The sequence below is a fragment of the Arachis hypogaea genome, chromosome 11 (genome assembly GCF_003086295.3).
Source record: "Arachis hypogaea cultivar Tifrunner chromosome 11, arahy.Tifrunner.gnm2.J5K5, whole genome shotgun sequence".
NCBI lineage: Eukaryota > Viridiplantae > Streptophyta > Magnoliopsida > Fabales > Fabaceae > Arachis > Arachis hypogaea.
The window spans coordinates 117,971,776-117,996,650 of record NC_092046.1 but is presented as its reverse complement, the minus strand read 5'-3'; the positions used below and the strand labels follow the sequence as shown (position 1 = coordinate 117,996,650).

Sequence of the window (24,875 nt, the reverse complement as noted above, 5' to 3'; positions counted from 1 at the left end):
TTTCTCCATGATGAGTTATAGGTGTTTCCATAAGGTTCACCTAAATAATTCACCTCTGCTATTGCAGGGTTCTCAGGATCATAAGCTTCTTCTTCAGGAGAAGCCTCTTGAGTACTGTTGGATGCAGCTTGCAATCCATTCAGACTCTGAGAAATCATATTGACTTGCTGAGTCAATATTTTGTTCTGAGCCAATATGGCATTCAGAGTATCAATTTCAAGAACTCCCTTCTTCATAGGCGTCCCATTATTCACAGGATTCCTTTCAGAAGTGTACATGAACTGGTTATTTGCAACCATGTCAATGAGTTCTTGAGCTTCTGCAGGCGTTTTCTTTAGGTGAATAGATCCACCTGCAGAAGTATCCAATGACATTTTAGCTAATTCAGACAGACCATCATAGAATATATCCGGGATGGTCCATTCTGAAAGCATGTCAGAAGGACACTTTTTGGTCAGTTCTTTGTATCTCTCCCAGGCTTCATAGAGGGATTCACCTTCTTTCTGTCTGAAGGTCTGAACATCCACTCTAAGCTTGCTCAGCTTTTGAGGAGGAAAGAACTTGGCTAGGAAAGCCTTGACCAGCTTATCCCAAGAGTTCAGGCTATCTTTAGGTTGAGAGTCCAACCATATTCTAGCTCTGTCTCTTACAGCAAATGGGAAAAGCATGAGCCTGTAGACTTCAGGATCTACTCCATTAGTCTTAACAGTATCACAGATCTGCAAGAATTCAGTTAAGAACTGAAAAGGATCTTCAGATGGAAGTCCATGAAACTTGCAGTTCTGCTGCATCAGAGAAACTAATTGAGGTTTAAGCTCAAAGTTGTTTGCTCCAATGACAGGAATAGAGATGCTTCTTCCATGTAAATTGGAATTAGGTGCAGTAAAGTCACCAAGCATTCTCCTTGCATTATTATTATTTTCGGCTGCCATTTCCTCTTCCTGTTCGAAAATTCCTGTAAGGTTGTCTCTGGATTGTTTTATTTTGGCTTCTCTTAATTTTCTTTTTTAGAGTCCTTTCAGGTTCTGGATCTGCTTCAACAAGAATATTCTTGTCCTTGCTCCTGCTTATATGACAAAGAAGAGGGCACAGAGAAATAATAATAATAATAGAGATCCTTTATACCACAGTATAGGGATCCCTGTGTGAGTGGAAGAAAAGAGGGAGATAAAGAATGTAATGTAATGGAAGAAACACAACTGTGAGGAGGGTAGAGATGTGAGATGAGATGTTAGTAGATGAATAAATAAATAGAATAAGATGGGAGAGGGAGAATTTTCGAAAATAATTTTTGAAAAAGGGTTAGTGATTTTCGAAAATGGTTTTTGAAAAATGTTAGTATTTTTCGAAAATTTTTAAAATAAAAAATAAAAATAAGAATAATTAGTTAATTAAAAAGAAATTTTTGAAAAAGAGGGAAGATATTTTTGAAAATTAGAGAGAGAGAGAGTTAGTTAGGTAGTTTTGAAAAAGTTAAGAAACAAACAAAAAGTTAGTTAGTTAGTTGAAACAAATTTTGAAAAGATAAGAAGTTAGGAGGTTAGAAAAGATATTTTGAAACCAACTTTTTGAAAAAGGTAAGATAAGAAGATATTTTAGAAATTAGTTTCGAAAAAGATTTGATTTTTAAAATCTCAATTAATGACTTGATTCATAAGAAATCACAAGATATGATTCTAGAGCTTAAAGTTTGAATCTTTCTTAACAAGCAAGTAACAAACTTCAAATTTTTGAATCAAAACATTAATTGATTATGTTATTTTCGAAAATTTGATATAAAAATAAGAAAATTATTTTTGAAAAATATTTTTCGAATTTTTGAAAATAACTAAGAATTTTGAAAAGGATTTGATTTTTGAAAAAGATTTTGAAAAAGATAAGATTTTCAAATTGAAATTTTGATTTGACTCATAAGAAACAACTTGATTTTAAAAAATTTGAAAAAGTCAACTCAAATTTTCGAATTTGATGAGAGAGAAAAAGGGAAAGATAATTTTTTTATTTTTGAATTTTTAATGAAGAGAGAGAAAAACAAGAAAAATGATGCAATGCATGAGAATTTTAGATCAAAACATGTGATGCATGCAAGAATGCTATGAATGTCAAGATGAACACCAAGAACACTTTGAATGTCATGGTGAACATCATAGACACAATTTTGAAAAACTTTTAATGCAAAGAAAACATGCAAGACACCAAACTTAGAATTCTTTAATGCTTAGACACTAAGAATTCAAGAATGCATATGATAAACATGAAAAGACACAAAACAAAAAATCATCAAGATCAAACAAGAAGACTTACCAAGAACAACTTGAAGATCATGAAGAACACTATGAATGCATGAAATTTTCGAAAAATGCAAGATGCACATGCAAATGACACCAAACTTATAACATGACACAAGGCTCAAACAAGAAACACAAAAAAAAAATATTTTTGATTTTTATGATTTTCTAATTTTTTTGTATTTTTATTAATTTTTTTTAAAAATTATTTTGAAAAATAAAAATAAGGATTCCAAAATTTTTAATATGAATTCCTGGAATCTTGCCATGTTAGTCTTAAAGCTCCAATCAAAGGGTCAGGCATGGCTTAATAGCCAGCCAAGCTTTAATAAAAATATGAGTGTAATTCAGACATGACAAGCCTAACATGCTCTATCCAAAAGAATTAGAGATGGCTTTACAGCCAGCCATGCTTCACATGCTTCATGAAACACTAGAATTCATTCTTAAAAATTCTGAAGAAAAAAATATTTTTGAAAACATTTTTTTTTCGAAAACAAGTGAGAAATTTTTGAAAGGTTTTTGAAAATTTTTTGAAAGGAAAACAAAAAGAAAATTACCTAATCTGAGCAACAAGATGAACCGTTAGTTGTCCAAACTCGAACAATCCCCGGCAACGGCGTCAAAAACTTGGTACGCGGAATCGTGATTACACTTTAATTATGTAAAATTCATTGCTCTTTCTTTCCCTGGTAATGGCGCCAAAAACATGATGCCAAGACCATGGTTCACAACTCCGTGTAACTAACCAGCAAGTGCACTGGGTCGTCCAAGTAATACCTTACGTGAGTAAGGGTCGAATCCCACGGAGATTGTTGGTATGAAGCAAGCTATGGTCACCTTGCAAATCTCAGTTAGGCAGATATAAATTGATAATGGTGTTTTCGAATAATAATTAATACAATAGGGATAGAAATACTTATGTAATTCATTGGTGAGAATTTCAGATAAGCGAATGGAGATGCTTTCGTTCCTTTGAACCTCTGCTTTCCTGCTATCTTCATCCAATCAGTCTTACTCCTTTCCATGGATGGCTTTATGTGATACATCACCACTGTCAATGGCTACTTTCGGTCATCTCTCGGGAAAATGATCCAATGCCCTGTCATGGCACGGCTAATCGTCTGGAGGCATCACCCTTGTCAATGGCTTCATCTTATCCTCTTAGTGAAAATGGTCAACGCACCCTGTCACGGCACGGCTATTCATCTGTCGGTTCTCGATCATGCTGGAATAGGATTTACTATCCTTTTGCGTCTGTCACTAATGCCCTGCAGTCGCGAGTTTGGAGTTCGTCACAGTCATTCAATCATTGAATCCTACTCGGAATACCACAGACAAGGTTTAGACCTTCCGGATTCTCTTGAATGCTGTCATCATTCTATCTTACGCCACAAAGATTCTGGTTAGGAGATCTAAGAGATACTCATTCAGTCTAAGGTAGAACGGAAGTGGTTGTCAGGCACGCGTTCATAGGGAATGATGATGATTGTCACGTTCATCACATTCAGAGTGAAGTACGAATGAATATCTTAGAAGCGAAACAAGATGAATTGAATAGAAAATAGTAGTACTTTGCATTAATCCTTGAGGAACAGCAGAGCTCCACACCTTAATCTATGGAGTGTAGAAACTCTACCGTTAAAGTTACATAAGTGAAAGGTCCAGGCATGGCCGAGATGGCCAGCCCCTCTGATCTAAGAACCAGGCGTCCAAAGATGATCAAAGGATCAAAAGATAATCCAAAAATGTCTAATACAATAGTAAAAGGTCCTATTTATAATAAACTAGCTACTAGGGTTTACAGAAGTAAGTAATTGATGCATAAATCCACTTCCAGGGCCCACTTGGTGTGTGCTTGGGCTGAGCTTGAGTGTTGCACGTGTAGAGGTCTTTCTTGGAGTTGAACGCCAACTTTTGTGCCAGTTTGGGCGTTCAACTCTGGTTTTGGCTCCTTTTCTGGCGCTGGACGCCAGATTTGGGCAGAAAGCTGTTGTGGAACGCTAGTGTATGTCGTCTATTCTTGGCCAAAGTATGGACTATTATATATTGCTGGAAAGCCCTGGATGTGTACTTTCCAACGCAATTGGAAGCGCGCCATTTCGAGTTCTGTAGCTCCAGAAAATCCACTTTGAGTGCAGGGAGGTCAGAATCCAACAGCATCAGCAGTCCTTCTTCAACCTCTGAATCTGATTTCTGCTCAAGTCCCTCAATTTCAGCCAGAAAATACCTGAAATCACAGAAAAATACACAAACTCATAGTAATGTCCAGAAATGTGAATTTAACATAAAATATATTAAAAACATCCCTAAAAGTAACTAGATTCTACTAAAAATATACTAAAAACAATGCCAAAAAGCGTATAAATTATCCGCTCATCAAGCGTCCAACTTAAGGACGTTAAAGAAAAGTGCTGGGTGGGAGACAACCCACCATGGTATGATCTTCCTTTTTTATTAGTTTTAATTTAATTTATTTTTACCAGTGTAAAATTCTGCATAAGTACATCTATTAGTCATTAATTAGAAAAAAAACCATTCGACGCGCAAGCGTCGTGTGTGAATGTGCAACAATGAGTAAACGAACAGAGAGTTGCGCGAGAGCTGAGCAGGAGGGGTGCCTGACGCATAAGCAACCCCAAGCGTACGCGTGCGCGTCACCTGCGGTTTTGCCAAGCCACGTGTAAGCGTCCCTGACGCGTACGCGTGGACATGGAAATCGGCGTAAACAAGTGTTTTGAACAGAGAGTTATGATGGCATCGCGTGGGTAGTCTGCTAGAGGCACAATTCAACCCACGCGTACGCGTCTCTGACGCATACGCGTCGCTTTCATTCTTGGCTATCCACGCGTAAACGTGACCGATGCTTACGCATCGCCTCCACTTTTGCACCACCCACACGTATGCGTGGGCGACGCGCGCGCGTTATTTGCGCCGCGTCACTTAACTCAACGCGCCGCCAGTTTCAATTCTTCTCCCCCTCCAATCCTAATTCTTATTCAATCATAATTTTTCTTTCTTTCTTCTTCATTCTTTCTTACTTCTTTCTTCTTTCCTTCTTCCACCACCACCGGAGACCACTAACTCCGGCAACTATAATTTCCTTTTCTTTCCCTCTTCCATTCCTACTCCTCTTCTCTCATTCTTACTCCCATTCCTCTTCCTATTTTCATCTTCTTCTTAAGGTTTCTTTTCTTCCTCTCTTCTACTCTTTCATTCTTCTTTTATTTATTGCAATTAATTATTTTGTTTATTTTTAATTTTATATTAGCTTAGTTATTTATAATTTCTTTTTCATTCTTTTATCATGCATTTTTATGTTGGTGTTGGAGCTTTATTTGGATGATTATTTTGCTATATTTTAGCTTGTGGATATTATGAGGAGTAATTTGACAATTGACATTTTATTTTAGGTCTCATATACACTTGGATTAATTATTTTAATTCCTATTTTAACTTGCACACCAAGTATTTGTGAAAAAACTCTCATGGCATTTTGAATTCTATTCTATTTTACTCCTACACTTTAATGTCTCTTTTTCACAACACTTGCAATCCACATGTATTGAGGATATCATTCACAATTGTCATCATAAAAGTGCTCATTAATTTGGTAGAATTAATAATTGATGCTTGAGCTATGCTTCTCATTCCTATTACTTGAATGCTTTTAACCCTCTTGCATCTAATTATTATGATATGCCTTCATGATTTTAATTAATATCTTCCATGCATGTTGTAGCTACCATGTATACGACATTCCTTTTCCTTTGGCATTCATTATTACTAGGACTTTCTTCCTTCTGATTGTTAGCTATCTATACTTGACATTAATTCTCTTTCACCCTTCTTTAGGATGGCCACTAAGAGAGGAAAGGAGAAGGCTTCTGAAAAGCCACCGGCAAGGAAAAGAACCAAGAGAGCACCGGCAAAGACGCAACCATCTACAAGCGTCAAGCCACCTACCAAGCGGGTGAAGAGGACCATTAAAGTTGATGAAGCGGAGAAAGCCTTTCCCGCACGAGACTCCACACGGTTCACTAACCGTTACTGTGAGCGGATGTTTTCCATCCTAGCAGAGATGAACTACAATAATGAGCATCTACTCATTCTTCCAATACATTTTGTTGAATTTGTGGAGCCCTGCATTGAAAGGAGACAGTGGGGATTCTTGAGGAGGCAACCGCGGGAGGCCAATCTAGTGCATTCTTACAGAGCAACCTCTCAACCTGCCCCAACTCATCTGGCGGGCCATGGGACACGTGCAGATCGCGGGCAACCTGCTTTTCCCTGCATTAGTTACAGATTTGGTATCTGCAGCAGGTGTCTCCTATCGGGCTGGGGATACGAAGGCCATGATCCCAAGGGATGATCAGTATATCCCGAATGGAAAGTACATCAGACCCCTAGTACCTTCTGCGAGCCGGTATCTGGGCCCATCTTCTGACACTCCTTCATCTTCTACTCCACCATCATCCACACCTCCTGCACCATCCATCACTCAAATGTTCCTTCAGATCCTTCAGAGGTTAGACTGGCAAAACCGGCAGATGGAGCAAATAGAGCGTCGTAACAAGCGACGATACACTTATCTGAAGGAGCTCATTGTTAGTACTCACCCACCTCCAAAAGAGAAAGATACGCCGGATTCCACTTCACATGCTAGCACGGAGAGCCATGATGAACTAGATAGTGGAAGCGATGCTCCTAGCCCTACCTTGTTCCTTACTGATGGCACGGAGTACCGTGCCAAGCCTTAAGTATGGGGAGGTCAGTCCTTGACTTCCGGAGGTAATCTCTTTCTCTCTCAACACAAAAATTTTATTTTATTTATTTTATCTTTTGCTAGATAGGATAGATTGCATGATAGTAGTTACTTGCATGTATGTACTGCTTGGTTGAAGTAATGAGTTTCTTTTCAAGACCCTATCTTATAGCATTTCACTTATTCAAATCAAAATTTTTGTTAAACTTGTTGAAGATTGTAATTTGGAACATGGTTTTAAGAGTAAAAACACACAACCTGTGAGATTTTGAGCTTAATTATATGGTTACATTATTTAAGCATGAATTTTATTCTTGTGTGTTTTCCTCTCTATGATTGCAATCTTTGGTTTGTTCCATTCTATATGTCCATTATTTAGTGTATATTCATGCATATATGTGATTGAGGCCATCATTTGATATTAGCTCACTTATCCCAAATAGCCTACCATTTCATCTGTCTTTGTTTGCCACTTTGAGCCTTCTTAACCCCTTTTTTGTGCTTTATATTACCACATCACTAGCCTTAAGGAGAAAAATAATTAATTACCCTATTTGAATCTTTGGTTAGCTTAAGATAGCGATTGTGTGTCAACTAAGTGTGGGGAAATGTGGGAACTATGGTTGATGAGAATGTGTTTTTGCTCTTATTGACAAATATTGGGAATTTGGGTACTCACTCGTGTAAAATTAGAGAAACCATATGCAATGATATATTATGCTTTCAATTATTAAAAAAGAAGAAAAATAAATAAATAAAAAAAGAGAAGAAATAAATGAAAAGGGGATAAAATTACCCCAATGTTAAGTTCAATAAAAAGATCAATGCATATGTGATGGAATTAAAATTGTACATGGGTATGTGAAATATACAAAAGTGGGATTTTGGGTAGCTAGGCATGATTTTAGAATTATATAGAGTGTGTGTGTGTTAGGTGAGAACTTAGGATAGTCAAAGATTCAAATTATAAGTCACTTGGCCATACATATATCCTCACCCTTACCTTAGCCCCATTACAACCTTGAAAAGACCTCATGATGTTTGCATTTGTACACTAAATATTTGTTAATTGGTTAGATGAAGAACAAAGCTTTAGAAAGCACGACTAGAAGAGATTAGAGTTGATTAACCCTAGACACTTGAGCGATTAGAGTGCATATACACTTCCAGTGAGGGTTCAACGCTTGATTCTATGTTTCCGGCTTTCATGAGCTATCTTCTTACAAGTTTACTTGTCTCTTATTGTGTGGTTTGAATTAGTGGAACTTGATTTATGTTTTTCTTGGAGAACTTGTTTACTTTTAACCAAGTAGGTAGAAGCATCTTAGCAAATAATTGTATTCATATACATAGGTTGCATTGCATGAGTCTTACTTTTTCCCATTCATTCTTTTGGTCTCCTTGAGCTTAGCATGAGGACATGCTAATGTTTAAGTGTGGGGATATTGATAAACCACTATTTTATGGTTTATCTTGTGCTAAATTGAGTGGTTTTTTATCAGTTCTTCGCACATTTATTCATACAAACTACATGGTTTTACAAATCCTTCCCAATTTTGTTCCATGGTTGAAAACTTGCTTCCTAAGCCTTTAAATTGTATATTTTTAATGTTCCTTTATACCATTCAATGCCGTGATCTGTGTGTTAAGTGTTTTCAGGCTATATAGGGCAGGAATGGCTTAGAGGATGGAGAGGAAGCTTGAAAAAATGGAAGGAACATAAGAAACTAAGGAGCTGACCAGCGAGGATCGACGTGCATGCATGGCTTACGCGTGCGCGTGACATGGAGCAATTCACAGCGACGCGTACGCATGACTGACGCGTATGCGTGACCAGCGAAGTTGCACGGCGACGCGTACGCGTGACAAGCGTAGAAGACCAGTGACGCGTACGCATGGCAGAGCGACGTGATGTATTAATCAGAACTCGCAGGGGGCAAGCAGAGACTCAACACACATTCACATTCACTTAGTTTTTAGTTTTTAGTTTTGAATTCTAGGGAGAAAACACTACTTCTTCTAGGGTTCTTCACATTCTTAGATTTTTAGTTTTATGTTCTTGGATTGGAGATTGAGAGAGCTACTTCTACCTTCGATTGAAGTTTTCCACATTATAGTTTGCTTTTCTATTACTCTACTATTTTGTCTTTCATTTAAATTGCTCATGGTCATATATGGATATAGTTGATTTTGGAATTTATTAATGCAATGAACAATTTTTACATTTAATTTCATTTTCATGTTTGATTTCCTTCAATTAATTTTCAGCTTCAAAATTGTATTTTATTAATTTATTTTAATTACCATGTCTTATATTTATTTTTATTCCATGTTGATTGAAAATGGCATTCATGTTATGATTAAAAACTCTCAACTTGGCTTGGGAGTTGATTAATTGGAACCCCTTGAGATGGAAAACTCAAGTATTAATCTGTAATTGGAAATTACTGGCTAACTCACTTTTCACTAACTCTAATCCTTTCCTAGGAAGGGATTAGGACTTGTGAATCAGAGTTAGTGTAACCACTTAACCATCCTTTGCAACTGCGTACGGATAACTTAGTGGAAGCAACAACTTTTTACTATTATACTTGGGAAAGTCGATGACATGTCATCATGTCATGTTTTTCTATGCTATTTCACACAAGAAATTAATGATTATTGCTTAATTATTATGAATGTTTTTGTGCTTAAATAGTATATTCTTTGATCTTTTGATTTTATAAACTTTGTAGGAAATAAGTGGAAAAAGAACAAAAAAAGCACAAAATAAGCTAAAAAGGAGAAAAGAGGAATTTTTAGGTACACTTTAAAGTTTGAGCACGCTTTGGAGCCTTAGACCACACTTTTAAAAGCGTGGCCCATGATTTGAACAAGGAGAGCGCTCAGTTGCAAAGAGAACGCTACGGTGGCTTACTGAGCATTTTCGGGCAAAGCTGAATTTAGGGTTGAAGAATTGGTAACGACGTGCACACGTACATGACACACACGCGTCGAAATTACAACTTTGGAAGGCCACGCGTACGCATACATGACGTGTACGCGTGGAAGTGGCATTTCGGAGGACCACGTGTACGCATGGATGATGCGTACGCGTGGGACATCGTTGTCAAAGCTAGCGCTACGTCACAAAGTGAACGCTGATATGGACGCGTACGCGTCACAAGCTCAAAATCTGAAGGTCACGGGTACGCGTAGGTGACGCGTACGCGTGGATGGGCGAAAACGTGAAAACACGCGTAAGCGTGAGGGACGCGTACGCATAGAAGGCCTAAAACGTGAAAAGGACACGCACGCGCAGAGGACGCGTATGCGTGGGTGCAAAAGCGTTCCGCTCACTTAATGAACGCTACGCTCTCTTGAAAGTGCAATTTTGGCTCAATTAATCTGATTCAAAGCCCATTGAAGCTCCAAAGCAAGCAGAGCCCATTAAGATCACTCAAAGGCACAAGAAACAGTTAGAATAGCATTGTCATTTAACTGTAATTTGTTTTGAATTTCAATTTCATTTGTATTTTGTAAAGCCTATATAAAGGCATTAGTTTCATTTCATTAGGAGAGTTAGATAAGAGATCGGTTAGGCTGCAGTAGTAGTAGGCAGCAGTAGGAGTAGGAGTAGGAGTAGAATAGAAGGCTCTCTTTGATACACTTTTATTTTTCTTCACTTTCTACATTTTAGTATTGAATTCAGTTTGTGAAATTTCAGTTTCTGCAATCCTCTGCTACAATTTCCTTTACTGCAATTTTACTTTCTGCAACTTTATATTTAAGTTTGCTGTGATCTAAATTTACTTTTCATGCAATTTAATTCTTCTACAATTGTTCTGAGTTCTAATTTACTGCTTTCTTTAAATTCCCTACACCCAATTCCTTTTACATTTGATGCAATTTACATTTCTTGCTCTTTAAGTTTTTGCTGATTTACATTCTGCACTTTAAATTCATTCCAATTTATTGTCTGCTGGTTTAATTTCTCACTCAATTCATCATTGTCTGCTTGACTAGACTGATCACTCACTAAAGTTGCTTGATCCATCAATCCCTGTGGGATCGACCTCACTCTTGTGAGTTATTACTACTTAATGCAACCCGGTACACTTGCAGGTGAGTTTGTGTGGAATCGTTTTTCCCTCATCAAGTTTTTGGCGCCATTGCCGGGGATTGATTTAGATCGATAATGATTAAGTGGGTGAGAAGTCTAGATTAAGCGTTTTCTTTGTTTTTGTTCTTTTAATTTTCTGTTTTAAGCTGATACCAAGGTGTTTGAGTTATTGCCTCACTAAGAAATTTTTCTCTGTGACATGAATTTCAATTTTCATTTGTGATGTGTTTTACAAAATTTAAATGGAGTTCAACTCATCTTTTGATCAAACTAATTTCATGGGATATCGCCCACCATCACAAGATGATTCAATTTATTATCCTAATGGTGGCTGAGAGTATCACCAAGAAATCACATATTCTGAGCAACCCAATCAATGGGGATATGCTTCAGAGCTATAAGATGATCAAGACAATTTCATAAGATATTGTCCACTACCATAAGATGATTTAGGTCATTATCCTCATGGTGACTGGGAATATCAACAAGGAATGAGAGAGTATGAACAATCAAGTGAAATAAACTACTTCCCAGAGCCACAAAGTGACTCATACTGCTATGACACACACACAAATGATGGCTGAAAAGGGAATTGCAATGATTCACATTCTAATCATTCAAAAACATTATCACTTGACTATGCTGTCAATATTTACATGGAAGATTGTTACTCCATGCCACAAAATAATTCACACTGTGATGAATTCAACAATCACTCAAGTTGTGGTTGTGAGTGGGAGGATCAAAACCAAACAGCATTAAGAGACATCATCACTGGAGTGTGCTTTCAATAAATTCATGCAAAATTGTCCCTCAATGCCACAAGATGATCCATACTGTGATGAATTCAACAATTCTTCAAGTTGTGCTTGGGAGGATCAAAATTAGAGAGCACTCAATGTGTTATACTCCATTAATCAAGAGCCATCATCACTTGAGCAAACCTTCAACTCATTTATGAAAAGTTGTCTAACTTCACCTCCCCGTTTTTCATTTGAAAATCCTTCATCATTTGACTATACCTCAACACAAAGTTTCCTCCAAGATCCATACAATTCATTTCACCAACCACAAGACACACCTGATTACTCACAAAATCTATTTCATATCCCTCAACACAACTTCACCACAATACCCACAAGCCCACAAAATCTACCCCAATCTGCTTCTCTCTTGCTACAAGCAGAACAATACCTGCAAAGTACCATAGACTCTAGGGAGAGAACTAGAGAACTCTTGAAAAGACAAGAACAATCCTGGAAAGAGCAAGAGACCCTCTTCAAGAAGATGGATGGGCACTTAGAGCAAATGAGGAGAAACTTAGAACTGCTGAGCAAGGAAGATGAAGACCAATTGGTGGATGTGAAGGAGGAAGTGGAAGAGCAAGAAGAAGAGGCATCTGTGTCAAGCAAAAGTTCGATGAAGAATGAGGTGGTGAAGGTATTTGAACCTGAAACTACACATCTACAGAAGCCACTTGAGATGACAAGGGAATATGAAAACTCACAACCCCCACAAACTTCCCTGAACCAAAAACTCTCAACACTTGAATCTGTGATTGAAAGATATGAAGAGGAGATGAAGAAATCTTGGGACGAACAACAAACCTCCTCCATAAAAGTGTTATTAAATTAAATGTTGAGTGCAGAGGAGGAAGTGGAAGAACAAGAAAGTGAGGAAGACAATCAAGGAAGTTCATACTCAAGTCAAGCAGAAAGTTGTATAGAAGAAGGGCTCATTGAACCACCAATGTAAGAGGCTTTTGATGAAGAAGATAATGCTCCAACAATCACACAACCACCAAGTCTTGACATCCAAGAAGTGAAGGCAACTAACAAGAGCACCGAGAAGGGGATTGTGACCAAGATACCAAGGACAACATTCAAGAAAAGGTCAACTGCAAATAATCCTACCCCTGATCTAGCAAGCAAGCTCAATCCAGCAAATAACAAAAGGAAGCTTGCTGAGGAGAGACCAAAACAGGGGACAATAGCTGAATCTTCTCCCCCCTTGAGGTCATTCCTCTTAACAAACTGGAAGAAGAGGAAGAAAGTGAAAAATAACATGTCAAGATAATGACACTAAAGGAGCGCTTGTTGGGAGGTAACCCAACCTTAGGTAACATTTCATTTCTCTGCTTTGTTTATTTCCTTTCCTTGCTTTGCTTATTTTCAATAAATTGGCATATGATTACATTCTAAGTTTGGTTTTGCCCTGCAACAATTTGTTTTCAATCCCTCTGGATGATTGCATCAATTCAAACTGAAAGTGTCACACTAAGTTTCTAAGTTTGGTGTGCCACTTAATTTTCTATGCAATGAATCCTGCAACACCACTTGTCTTCACAATCATAATGTCTTTGCAGTATTATCTTTCTTTTGTTTTGACACTTTATTATTCTCTTTGTTTTTAGTCATTTGGATTGTTTTTAATGCTTTCTTTTATTTTTGCTCCTTAACTGATTTTGTTAATACCTCACCAAGAAATCCTTATTCATGACAGATCCTTCGCTTGGTGATTGTATTTAACATATAACAGTTTCCTTTGTTTGGTTTTGGTTCCAAATAAATGGACATATGATTGCATTCTAAGTTTGGTGTTGCTATGCAACAAAATTTGTTTCCAATCTATATTGAATACTTGCATCAATTCCAAGTGAAAGTGTCACACTAAGTTTGGTGTGCCACTTATCTTTTATGCAATGTATCATGCACACCCTTTTATTTTTGCAATCACAATGTCTCTGTCTTCTGTGCCTTCATGGTTATTCTTAATCTTGCTTGCTTAAACACATGTACTATTAACATTTTCTTGTGTAAGACACTCATGGTCCATTCTAGACCCCATCACCATTGTTCTAACTGTTGTTTGAGGATGAGCAAACATTCTAAGTTGGTATGGGAAGGGGAAGAATATGAGGAAAATGACAACAATTGTGAAGATGAACTACAAGGTGGTAAAGTTCTTTTAGCTCTTATTTGCTTCCTGTACTTTAAAGAGCATGATTGTCTTTATCTTCTCTGTATGCATATGTGTTGTGAATAAGCATAGTTTGATTGCTAAATTGTAACATCTTGCTATGACATTATGACTACCATCTTGAATTTTGTGAGTTCAAAAGCAATAAAGCATCATGATCATAAAACAAACAAGGTCATTAAAGAAGAATTTAGCACGAGCATACAAGTATTGGAAGGCTAGTATGATTAATTGTTGCTCAATTGCTTTTGAATTTATTTAATTGAAGTTTTCATCTAGGACATTTTATGAAATTTTTGAAATCATGAAAACCTTAAAGAAGCAAATGCAATTAAGGTAAGAAAAGAAAAAGGGAAAGAATGAGAAAGCTGAAGGCTCTGAGTACCAATGACAATTCAATTGTTAAGTACTTGTGGTGTTTATTTATCAAGCAAAAAGCTTGAAAACAAAACACTTAGAGTCAAGGCTAGGCTCAAGTGCAAAAGCACTCCCTCAAAGCTCAAGGCTCTGAGCATCAATGATTGGAGAGTCAAGAAAAGAAACAAATGAGCTTAAAGAAGTCCTCTAATTAAATGCTTGTGGTGCTTATGTATCAAGTGGTAATACTTGAAAACAAAGCATTTAGAGTCGTAGCTTTGTTATCAACTCATGGGGCAAAGCACCCAAAAGAAGAAGCTAATAAGAGAATGAAAAGCTTGTTTCAAGGAAGAAATATAAGGAAAAGATTTCATAAACTGAGCTAGATAGAGGCATCAAACATTTACATTTCTTTTGTGATTGTAGCATGCATAGAAAACTAGCCAACCATGAACATCAACTTGCTATTCTTCTCACCTTGGTTTGTTAAAACTTACTGCATGATTCTTTTCTTGCTTGGGGACAAGCAAGATTTAAGTTTGGTGTTGTGATGACATGTCATCATGTCATATTTTTCTATGCTTTTTCACACAAGAAATTAATGATTATTGCTTAATTATTGAATGTTTTTGTGCTTAAATAGTATATTTCTTTGATCTTTTGATTTTATAAACCTTGTAAGAAATAAGTGAAAAAAGAAGAAAAAAAGCACAAAATAAGCAAAAAAGGAGAAAAGAGGAATTTTTGGACACACTTTAAGGTTTGAGCACGCTTTGGAGCCTTAGGCCACGCTTTTAAAAGCGTGGCCCATGATTTGAACAAGGAGAGCGCTCAGTTGCAAAGAGAACACTACGGTGGCTTATTGAGCATTTTCGGGCAAAGCTGAATTTGGGGTTGAAGAATTGATATCAACGCGCACGCGTACATGATGCGCACATGTCGAAATTACAACTTTGGAAGACCACGCGTACGCATGCATGACGTGTACACGTGAAAGTGGCATTTCAGAGGACCACGCATATGCATGGATGACGCGTATGCGTGGGACAGCGTTATCAAAGCGAGCGCTACGCTCACAAAGTGAATGCTGATATGGACGTGCACGCATACGGCACGCGTACACGTCTCAAGCTCAAAATCTGAAGGTCACGCGTACGCGTGGATGGGCAAAAATGCAAAAACACGCGTAAGCGTGAGGGACGCATACGCATGGAAGGCCCAAAACGCGAAAAGGACGCGTACGCTTGGGTACAAAAGTGTTTCGCTCACTTAATGAACGCTACGCTCTCCTGGAAGTGCAATTTTGGCTCAATTAATCTGATTCAAAGCCCATTGAAGCTCCAAAGCAAGCAGAGCCCATTAACATCACTCAAAGGCACAAGAAACAGTTAGAATAACATTTTCATTTAACTGTAATTTGTTTTGAATTTCAATTTCATTTATATTTTGTAAAGCCTATATAAAGGCATCAGTTTATTTCATTAGGAGAGTTAGACGAGAGATCGGTTAGGCTGCAATAGTAGTAGGCAGCAGTAGAAGTAGAAGTAGGAGTAGAATAGAAGGATCTCTTTGATACACTTTTATTTTTCTGCACTTTCTACATTTTAGTATTGAATTCAGTTTGTGAAATTTCAGTTTCTGCAATCCTCTGCTACAATTTCCTTTTCTGCAATTTTACTTTCTGCAACTTTACATTTAACTTTGCTGTGATCTGAATTTACTTTTCATGTAATTTAATTCTTATACAATTGTTCTGAGTTCTGATCTACTGCTTTCTTTAAATTTTCTGCACCCAATTCCCTTTACATTTGATGCAATTTACATTTCTTGCTCTTTAAGTTTCTGCTGATTTACATTCTGCACTATAAATTCATTGCAATTTATTGTCTTCTGGTTCAATTTCTCACTCAATTCATCACTGTCTACTTGACTAGACTGATCACTTACTAAAGTTGCTTGATCCATCAATCCTTGTGGGATCGACCTCACTCTTGTGAGTTATTACTACTTGATGCGACCCGGTACACTTGTCGGTGAGTTTGTGTGGAATCATTTTTTCTTCATGAAAAGTCAACAAGGATTAAAACTCCAATTAATCTCCTCTCAGCCAAGGCCTTTTAATTCAAATACATAACATCCATTGCTATCATTCATTGCTTTGATTTCTAGTTATTTATTTTTCCGTTCTCAACCCTTAAAATTTCAAAGAACAATTCCTGATCAATAATTTACACTGCTGTGCCAACTCATTGGGAAATGACCTGGGAATTCTACTCCTAGTTTTTATTCTTAATTGTGACACCTTCTAAATTGATAGTGGGAATTTCGTCGGTTAGGAACTGTACTTGCAACGCTACTTTTATAAGAATTTCTTAATCGGCATTTTTCCACCCGTCAGAATTCTCAAAATGTTTTATCGGTGAATTGGGTTCCGTTGACCAAGATTACAATCTCGGAGATCCTGAACCGGGTTATTATGTGTCTCCAAAAGAACTTTTGGCATTGGGTTGCCGTGATGGAGGCCAAGGGCTCGGCCTTGATCCATTTGGTGTAGTTGTCTATGGCGACGATGAGATACCGGAGTGGTCCAGGTGCCGTAGGAAAAGGGCCGACAAGGTCGACGCCCCAGGTTCCGAATGGCCGTTCCGCCGTTATGACGTTGAGCTGGTGTGGGGCGCCCTGGTGGAAGTCGGCGTGTATCTGGCATTTACTGCAGTTTTTTACCAGCTGCATGGAGTCCTTGATAACCGAGGGCCAGAAGTATGTACTCCGTGTGATGGCTGCAGCAGCCTTCATGGATTTCACGGAGTATGTACTCTGTGTCCCCGGGCTCGACGCACTTGAGTAGGGGCTGCGAGAATCCTTGTTTATACAGTTTCCTAGAACGACGGTGTAGTTGGCGGCTTCCCGTTTTACCCGATTTGCTTCTTTGTGGTCTTCGAGTAGTACTCCGTCGAAGAGGTATTGTAGGATAGGGGAGGTCCACGATTTCGGGTCGTAGATCGATAGAACGGTGTCGGTCGTGGTTGATACGGATGGCGTTCAGACGACTTCCCGAATTAACGACTGGTTACCTTGTCTTGGCTTGGTGCTGGCCAATTTTGAGAGTAAGTCTGCTCTTGCATTTCATTTCCTGGGAACGTGCTGTATGGTTACTCAATCGAATTTTTCTTTCAGCTTATTTACCTTGGTGAGGTATTGTTGGAGTAGGGGGTCTCGTGTTTGGTTGTCTCCGTTGACTTGGGAGCTGACTACCTGTGAGTCGCTGCATATATCCAAGACTTTTGCCCCAACCTCTTTGGCTAGAGTTAAGCCGGCCAAGAGAGCCTCGTATTCTGCTTGGTTGTTGGAGATAGGGAACTAGTACCAAACGGATTGTTCGATTACGACCCCGTTTTGGCTTTCGAGTATCACTCCCGCTTCACCGGAGGTGATGTTGGATGAGCCGTCTACGTGTAGCTTCCAGGTTTCCGTGGTGGGGTTTCCTGGTGTCATCTCGGCGATGAAATCTGCCAAGGCCTGTTCTTTGATCGCAGTCCAGGGTTCGAATGTTATCTGGAATTAGGATAGTTCGATGGACCATGCTAGCATTCATCCCGCTAGGTCGGGCTTCTGTAGTACTTGTCTGACCGCTTGGTCGGTTCGGACTGTAATGGGGTGTGCCTGGAAGTATTGGCGAAGGCATCGGGAAGCTGTGAGGAGCGCGAAGGCGAGCTTCTTGAGGAGGGAGTAGCGTGATTCCGTGTCTTGGAAGACTTTTCTTACGAAGTAGATAGGTCGCTGGGCCTTGTTTTCGTCTTCTCAGACCAGTGCTACGGCTAGTGCACCTTCCGTTATGGACAGGTATAGATAGAGGACCTCCCCTGTTTGGGGTTTGGCGAGAACGGGGGGTTCTGCCAGTACTGCTTTGAAGTGTTGGAATGCCTTTTCGCATTCTGTATCCCATTTGAAGGGGGTTCCTTTCTTCATAAGTTTGAAGAAGGGGATCGCCTTCTGGGCCGACACGCCGAGAAAACGAGATAGGGCGGTCAGCCGGCCAGTCAGTTTCTGGATGTCTTTAAGGTTTTTTGGACTTGCCATTTTGAGTTTGGCTTTACATTTTTCAGGTTTTGCCTCTACCCCGTGTTTTGTGATCATGAACCCCAAGAATTTCCCTGCTTCCATCCCGAATGAACATTTTGTCGGGTTGAGGTGCATTTGGTGCCTCCTCAGAGTATCCATTACGAGCTTGAGGTCGCTAATGAGCTGTTCACCGGATTCGGTCTTCGCGAGCATGTTGTCTATTTAAACTTCTAGCTTGTTACCGGATAGGCCCTGGAATATCTTGTTGACGAGCCTTTGGTAAGTGGCTCCGGCATTTTTCAAGTCGAAGGGCATGACTGTGTAACAGTATGTGCCATCAGGGGTGATGAAGGTCTTTTTCTCCTCATCGGGTCGGTGCATGGGTATCTGGTTGTACCCGGAGTATGTGTCGATGAAGTTGAGGTATTGGTGACCGGATGCAGCGTCCACCAATCCATCAATATTTGGCAGGGGGAAAGCGTCTTTTGGACAGGCTTTGTTTAGGTCCGTGTAGTCGACGCACATCCGCCATTTCCCGTTTGCTTTTTTGACTAGCACGACGTTAGCCAGCCAGGTCGGATAAGGCAGTTCCCTGATAAAGCCTACTTTGCGGAGGGCTTTAACCTGTTTGTTGACCTCGGCTGCTCGGTTGGGGGATATTTTCCGTCTCCTCTGTGCTATATATTCCTAGCATATCGGCGGGTGTGAATGCGAACAGGTCTCTGCTCTGCCTTAAGAGGCGTGAGAGATCTTCTTTAAGATCGTACGGGAGGTTTCTATTGATGAAAGTTTACTCTTCTTTGGCTTGCCCTATTTGCAGTTTTTCCATGTCTCCTTCTGCTTCCGGCATGGGTTGTCCATCTTGTCGGGCGTCCAGGTCGGCTAGGAATATGATGGCCACGTCGCGGGATCTTTTTCGCAAGGCTAGGCTAGCATTGTCGTATTCTGCTGCGATTTCCCGAACTCCATGGATGGTTCCGATGGATCTATCATCTATTGTGAACTTCATTAGAAGGCATTTGGTGAAGATGACGGCGTAGAGGTCGTTGATTGTTTTTCTTCCGAGGATGACGTTGTAGGCGGTGGAGTCTTTGAGGACCACAAACTCGGATAAGATTGTCTTCCTTTGGTTTTCCGTCCCTATGGTGAGGGGAAGGACAATGGAGCCGTCTGGTTTGAGGAAGTTTTCTCCGAGTCCAGTGATTCCGTTGCGGTGTGTCTGTAGATTGTCGTTACAGAGTCCGAGCTTGTCGAAAGCTCGTCTGAAAAGGATGTTAGAGTTTGCTCCTGTATCCACCAGTATTCTTCTGACTAGCCCAATTCTGATCTTTGCCGAGATGACGAAGGGGGCGTCTTCCGCCGAGGTGCCGTGTTGGCAGTCCTCGGGGGAGAACGTTATCACCTTACCGGTGGTGGCGTTTGGGGTTTGGTTTCTGACTTTCAGGACCTTGAGATCCTTCTTGAGTGTTGATTTTGATTTACTCGAGGTGTCTTTGCCTGTTATGATGTTTATGATTATGGTCAGGTCTGTCTCTGGGCTTTCCCTAGGGGCTTGTCTTTGCGTCATCGGGTTGCGTCCTTCTCCCTTTGGTGATCTGTCTCTTTCTATACGTTTTGATTCCCTGATAATTTTGGCAAACTCAGGGAGTTTGCCGTCTCTTATTGCTTGTTCAAGAGCGTCTTTTAAGTCGAAACAGTCTTGTATTCTATGTCTATAACCTCTGTGGTAGTCACAGTATAGGGTTTTTTTGCCGCCAATTCTTTCCTTGAGTTGTCGGTTCTTCGGGAGGATACCTCGGTCTGCTGTTTGGTGGTTGATGAGCGGATAATTTATACGCTTTTTGGCATTGTTTTTAGTATGTTTTTAGTATATTTTACTTAATTTTTATTATATTTTTATTAGTTTTTAAATAAAAATCATATTTCTGGAATTTACTATGAGTTTGTGTATTTTTCTGTGATTTCAGGTATTTTCTGGCTGAAATTGAAGGACCTGAGCAAAAATCTGATTCAGAGGCTGAAAAAGGACTGCAGATGCTGTTGGATTCTGACCTCCCTGCACTTGAAGTGGATATTCTGGAGCTACAGAAGCCCAATTGGCGCTTTTAATTGCGTTGGAAAGTAGACATCCTGGGCTTTCCAGAAATATATAATAGTTTATACTTTGCCCGAGATTTGATGGCCCAAACCGGCGTTCCATGTCAGCATAGAAATTTTGGCATCAAAACGCCAGAACTGGCATAAAAGCTGGAGTTAAACGCCCAAACTGGCACAAAAGCTGGCATTTAACTCCAAGAAAAGTCTCTACATATGAAAGCTTCAATGCTCAGCCCAAGCACACACCAAGTGGGCCCGGAAGAAGATCTCTGCATTAATTACTTATTTCTGTAACCCTAGGTTACTAGTTTTCTATAAATAGGACCTTTTGCTATTGTATTTTCATCTTTCAATTCATCTTTTGATCATCTTTGAATCATGTTTTGATGATTGAACCCTCTTTGGGAGGCTGGCCATTCAGCCATGCCTAGACCTTTTGTTCTTATGTATTTTCAACGGTGGAGTTTCTACACACCATAGATTAAGGTGTGGAGCTCTGCTGTTCGTCATGAATTAATGCAAAGTACTATTATTTTTCTATTCAACTCAAGCCTATTTTTTCTCTAAGATATACACTTGTTCTTTAACCTGACAAATGTGATGATCCGTGACACTCATCATCATTCTCACCTATGAACGCGTGCCTGACAACCACTTCCGTTCTACTTGCAATATCTTGAGTGCGTATCTTTTAGCCTTCTGGTTCATGACGCATGGTTGCCTTGCCTGACAACCGAGCCTTCCATTCCATGAGATCAGAGTCTTCATGGTATAGGCTAGAATCAATTGGCAGCATTCCTGAGATCCGGAAAGTCTAAACCTTGTTTGTGGTATTCCGAGTAGGATCTGGAAAGAGATGACTGTGACGAGCTTCAAACTCGCGAGTGTTGGGCGTAGTGACAGACGCAAAAGGATCAATGGATCCTATTCCAACATGATCGAGAACCAACAGCTGATTAGCCGTGCGATGATAGCGCATTTGGACCATTTTCACTGAGAGGACAGGAGGTAGCCATTGACAACGTGAAACCTAACATAAGCTTGCCATGGAAAGGAGTATGAATGATTGGAAGAAGGCAATAGGAAAGCAGAAGTTTAGGAGGAACAAAGCTTCTTCATACGCTTATCTGAAATTCTCACCAATGAATTACATAAGTATCTCTATCCTATTTTATGTTTTTTATTCATCTTTTAATTATCAATCCTCCATAACCATTTGAATCTGCCTGACTGAGATTTACAAGATGACCATAGCTTGCTTCAAGCCGACAATCTCCGTGGGATCGACTCTTACTCACGTAAGGTTTATTACTTGGACGACCCAGTGCACTTGCTGGTTAGTTGTGCGGAGTTGTGATAAAGAGTTGAGATTACAATTGTGCGTACCAAGTTGTTGGTGCCATTGATGATCACAATTTTGTGCACCAAGTTTTTGGCACTGTTGCCGGGGATTGTTCAAGTTTGGACAACTGACGGTTCATCTTGTTGCTCAGATTAGGTAATTTTATTTTATGTTTAAGCTATTTAATTTTTTTTATTTTCGAAAAAATTTTCAAAAATACAAAAAAAATATTTCTATTCTGTTCTTCAGAGTTTTTAAGAATGAATTCTAGAGTTTCATGATGATTTGTTGAAGTCTGGCTGGTTGTGAAACCATGTCTAAACTTTTGGACCGAGGTTTCAACTTATCATCACAAGAGCTTGTTGATTTCTATCAATTTTGCTATTGAAAGTAATGATCTGCTAAAGCTTGGCTGGCCATTGGCCATGTCTAGTGTTTTGGACGGAAGCTTTCACTGAAAGCTTGGCTGGCTAGTAAGCCATGTCTAATTCCTAGACTGGAGTTTTAGACTAACATTGCATGATTTCTGGAATTTTTATTAAAAATTTTGAATCTCTTTATTTTCTTTTCCAAATAATTTTCGAAAAATTATAAAAAAAAATTTATAAAATCTTAAAATAAAAAATATTTTATATTTCTTGTTTGAGTCTAGTGTCTAATTTTAAGTTTGGTGTCAATTGCATGTCTTAATTCTTCTAATTTTCGAAAATTACATGCATTATGTTTTTCATTGATCTTTAAGTTATTCTTGATGATTTCCTTGCTCTGATCTTTAAATTCTCTTGTTTTGTGTCTTTTGTTGTTTCTCATATGCATTTTTCAAATTGTTATAGTCCTTAGTATACAAACTTCTAAGTTTGGTGTCTTGCATGCATTGTTTGTTTGATCTTAGTTTTCATGATTAGTTGTATTTTGATTATTTCTCATCACCAAAAATTCAAAAAAATTTTCAAAACCATGTCTTTTCAAGTCAATAATACAGAGAATTGAAGATTCAGAACATTCAGCAGAGGAATTAAACAGAAAAAGCTGGGCATTCAAAACGCCTAGTGAGGAAGGAAAACTGGCATTTAAACGCCAGCCAGGGTACCTGGCTGGGCATTAAACGCCCAAAAGGGTAGTATTTTCGGCGTTTAACGCCAGGATGGCACAAGAGGTAAGATTTTGTTTTTAATTCAAATCTTTTGCAAATTTTCATAATTTTTCAAAATCAAGTCTTTTTCAAATCATATATTTTCAATCATATCTTTTCAAAATCAATTTCTTTCCATTTTATATTTTTTTATTTTCGAAAATCCTTGCTACAATTAATGATTTAATTCAAAATTTTCAAATTGTTACTTGCCTATTAAGAAAGGATCAAATTTTAAATTCTAGAATCATATCTTCTAATTTCTTGTTATTCAAGTAATCAACCTTAATTTTAAAACTTTCTTTTTTTTTCATTTGATTTTCAATCATATCTTCTTCATCACATATTTTTCAAAATAATTTTCAATCATATCTTTTTTATTTCTAAATTCAAAATCTTTTTCAAAATCACTTAACTACTTTCTCAACTTTAATTTTCGAAAATCATCAATCAATTTTTCAAAATTTCTTTTAATTGTTTCAAAATCTTTTTAATTTGTTTTCGAAAATTCTTTCCCCCCCTTCTCACATTTTTCTATTTAAGGGACTAGCACTCTTCCTCAATGTGCAATTCGGACTACCTCTCTCTATAAGTTTGAATTCTCTCCTCTCTACCTCCTCCTTCTATTCTTCTTTTCCTCTGACATCTCAAGGAATCTCTATACTGTAACATAGAGGATTTCATACTTTCTTCTCCTCTCTCTTTCACATGAGCAGGAGTAAGGACAAAGACATTCTTGTTGAGGCTGATCTTGAACCTGAAAGGACCTGATGCCAGGTGCTTGGTAATAAGCTTATTTTGGGCTAGCAGTGCATCCACATTGTTCAGCTCCATCACTCCTCTAGTTTTGCCTCTTTCAAAAGCATAGAAGTAGTCATTTTCAGCTACAGTTTCAATGACATCTATGGCTTCTTCAATGGTCTTTTTCTTGTTCAGAGATCCCCCGAATGAATGGTCTACTGCCTTCTTTGATTCATAAGAAAGGCCTTCATAGAAAATATGTAGCTGTACCCATTCATTGAACATATCTGGTGGACACCTTCTTGTCAGGTCCTTAAACCTCTCCCATGCTTCATATAGAGTCTCACCATCCTGCTGCCTGAATGTTTGCACCTCAGCTCTCAGCCTGTTAATCCGTTTAGAAGGATAGAATCTTGCCAAAAATTTGTTTACCATATCTTTCCAGGTTGCTAAACTCTCCTTTGGAAAGGATTCCAACCATTTAGATGCCTTGTCCTTGAGTGAGAAGGGGAACAGAAGTAGTCTATAGGTGTCAGGATGAACACCATTAGACTTCACAGTATCACATATCCTCAGGAAGGTGGTTAAATGTTGATTGGGGTCTTCTTGGACACTCCCTCCGAATGAACAGTTGTTCTGAACAAGGGTGATGAGCTGTGGCTTTAGTTCAAAGTTGTTGATACAAAAAGTGGGAAGGGAAGAAAATAACTGAACAGAAAGTAAATTACTCAAATGGACTTAAATCAAACAAAAGAAAAATTCTCAATCTAGTTATCCTCTAATTTAATCATTGTTGATACAAAATCAATCCCCGGCAACGGCGCCATAAACTTAATGCTCACGGAAACTTGTCTCAACAATTTTCCTTCGGCAAGTGTACCGAATTGTCGTCAAGTAAAAACTCACAATAGAGTGAGGTCGAATCCCACAAGGATTGATTGGTCAAGCAACTTTAATTGGAAGAATGTTCTAGTTGAGCGAAGCAGAATTTAGTTTGAGTGTTGCAGGAA

The 24,875-nt window shown here is 38.7% G+C and overlaps 2 non-coding genes across 2 annotated transcripts; both read left to right on the top strand.

Moving 5' to 3' along the window:
• Positions 1 to 428: 428 nt before the first annotated feature.
• LOC112724151 (small nucleolar RNA R71) lies at positions 429 to 536 on the top strand. Its single transcript, XR_003163329.1, has one exon. It is a non-coding gene; the product is annotated as a small nucleolar RNA R71 (small nucleolar RNA).
• Positions 537 to 24,145: 23,609 nt separating this feature from the next.
• Positions 24,146 to 24,252, top strand: LOC112725679 (small nucleolar RNA R71). Its single transcript, XR_003164770.1, has one exon. It is a non-coding gene; the product is annotated as a small nucleolar RNA R71 (small nucleolar RNA).
• Positions 24,253 to 24,875: the final 623 nt, after the last annotated feature.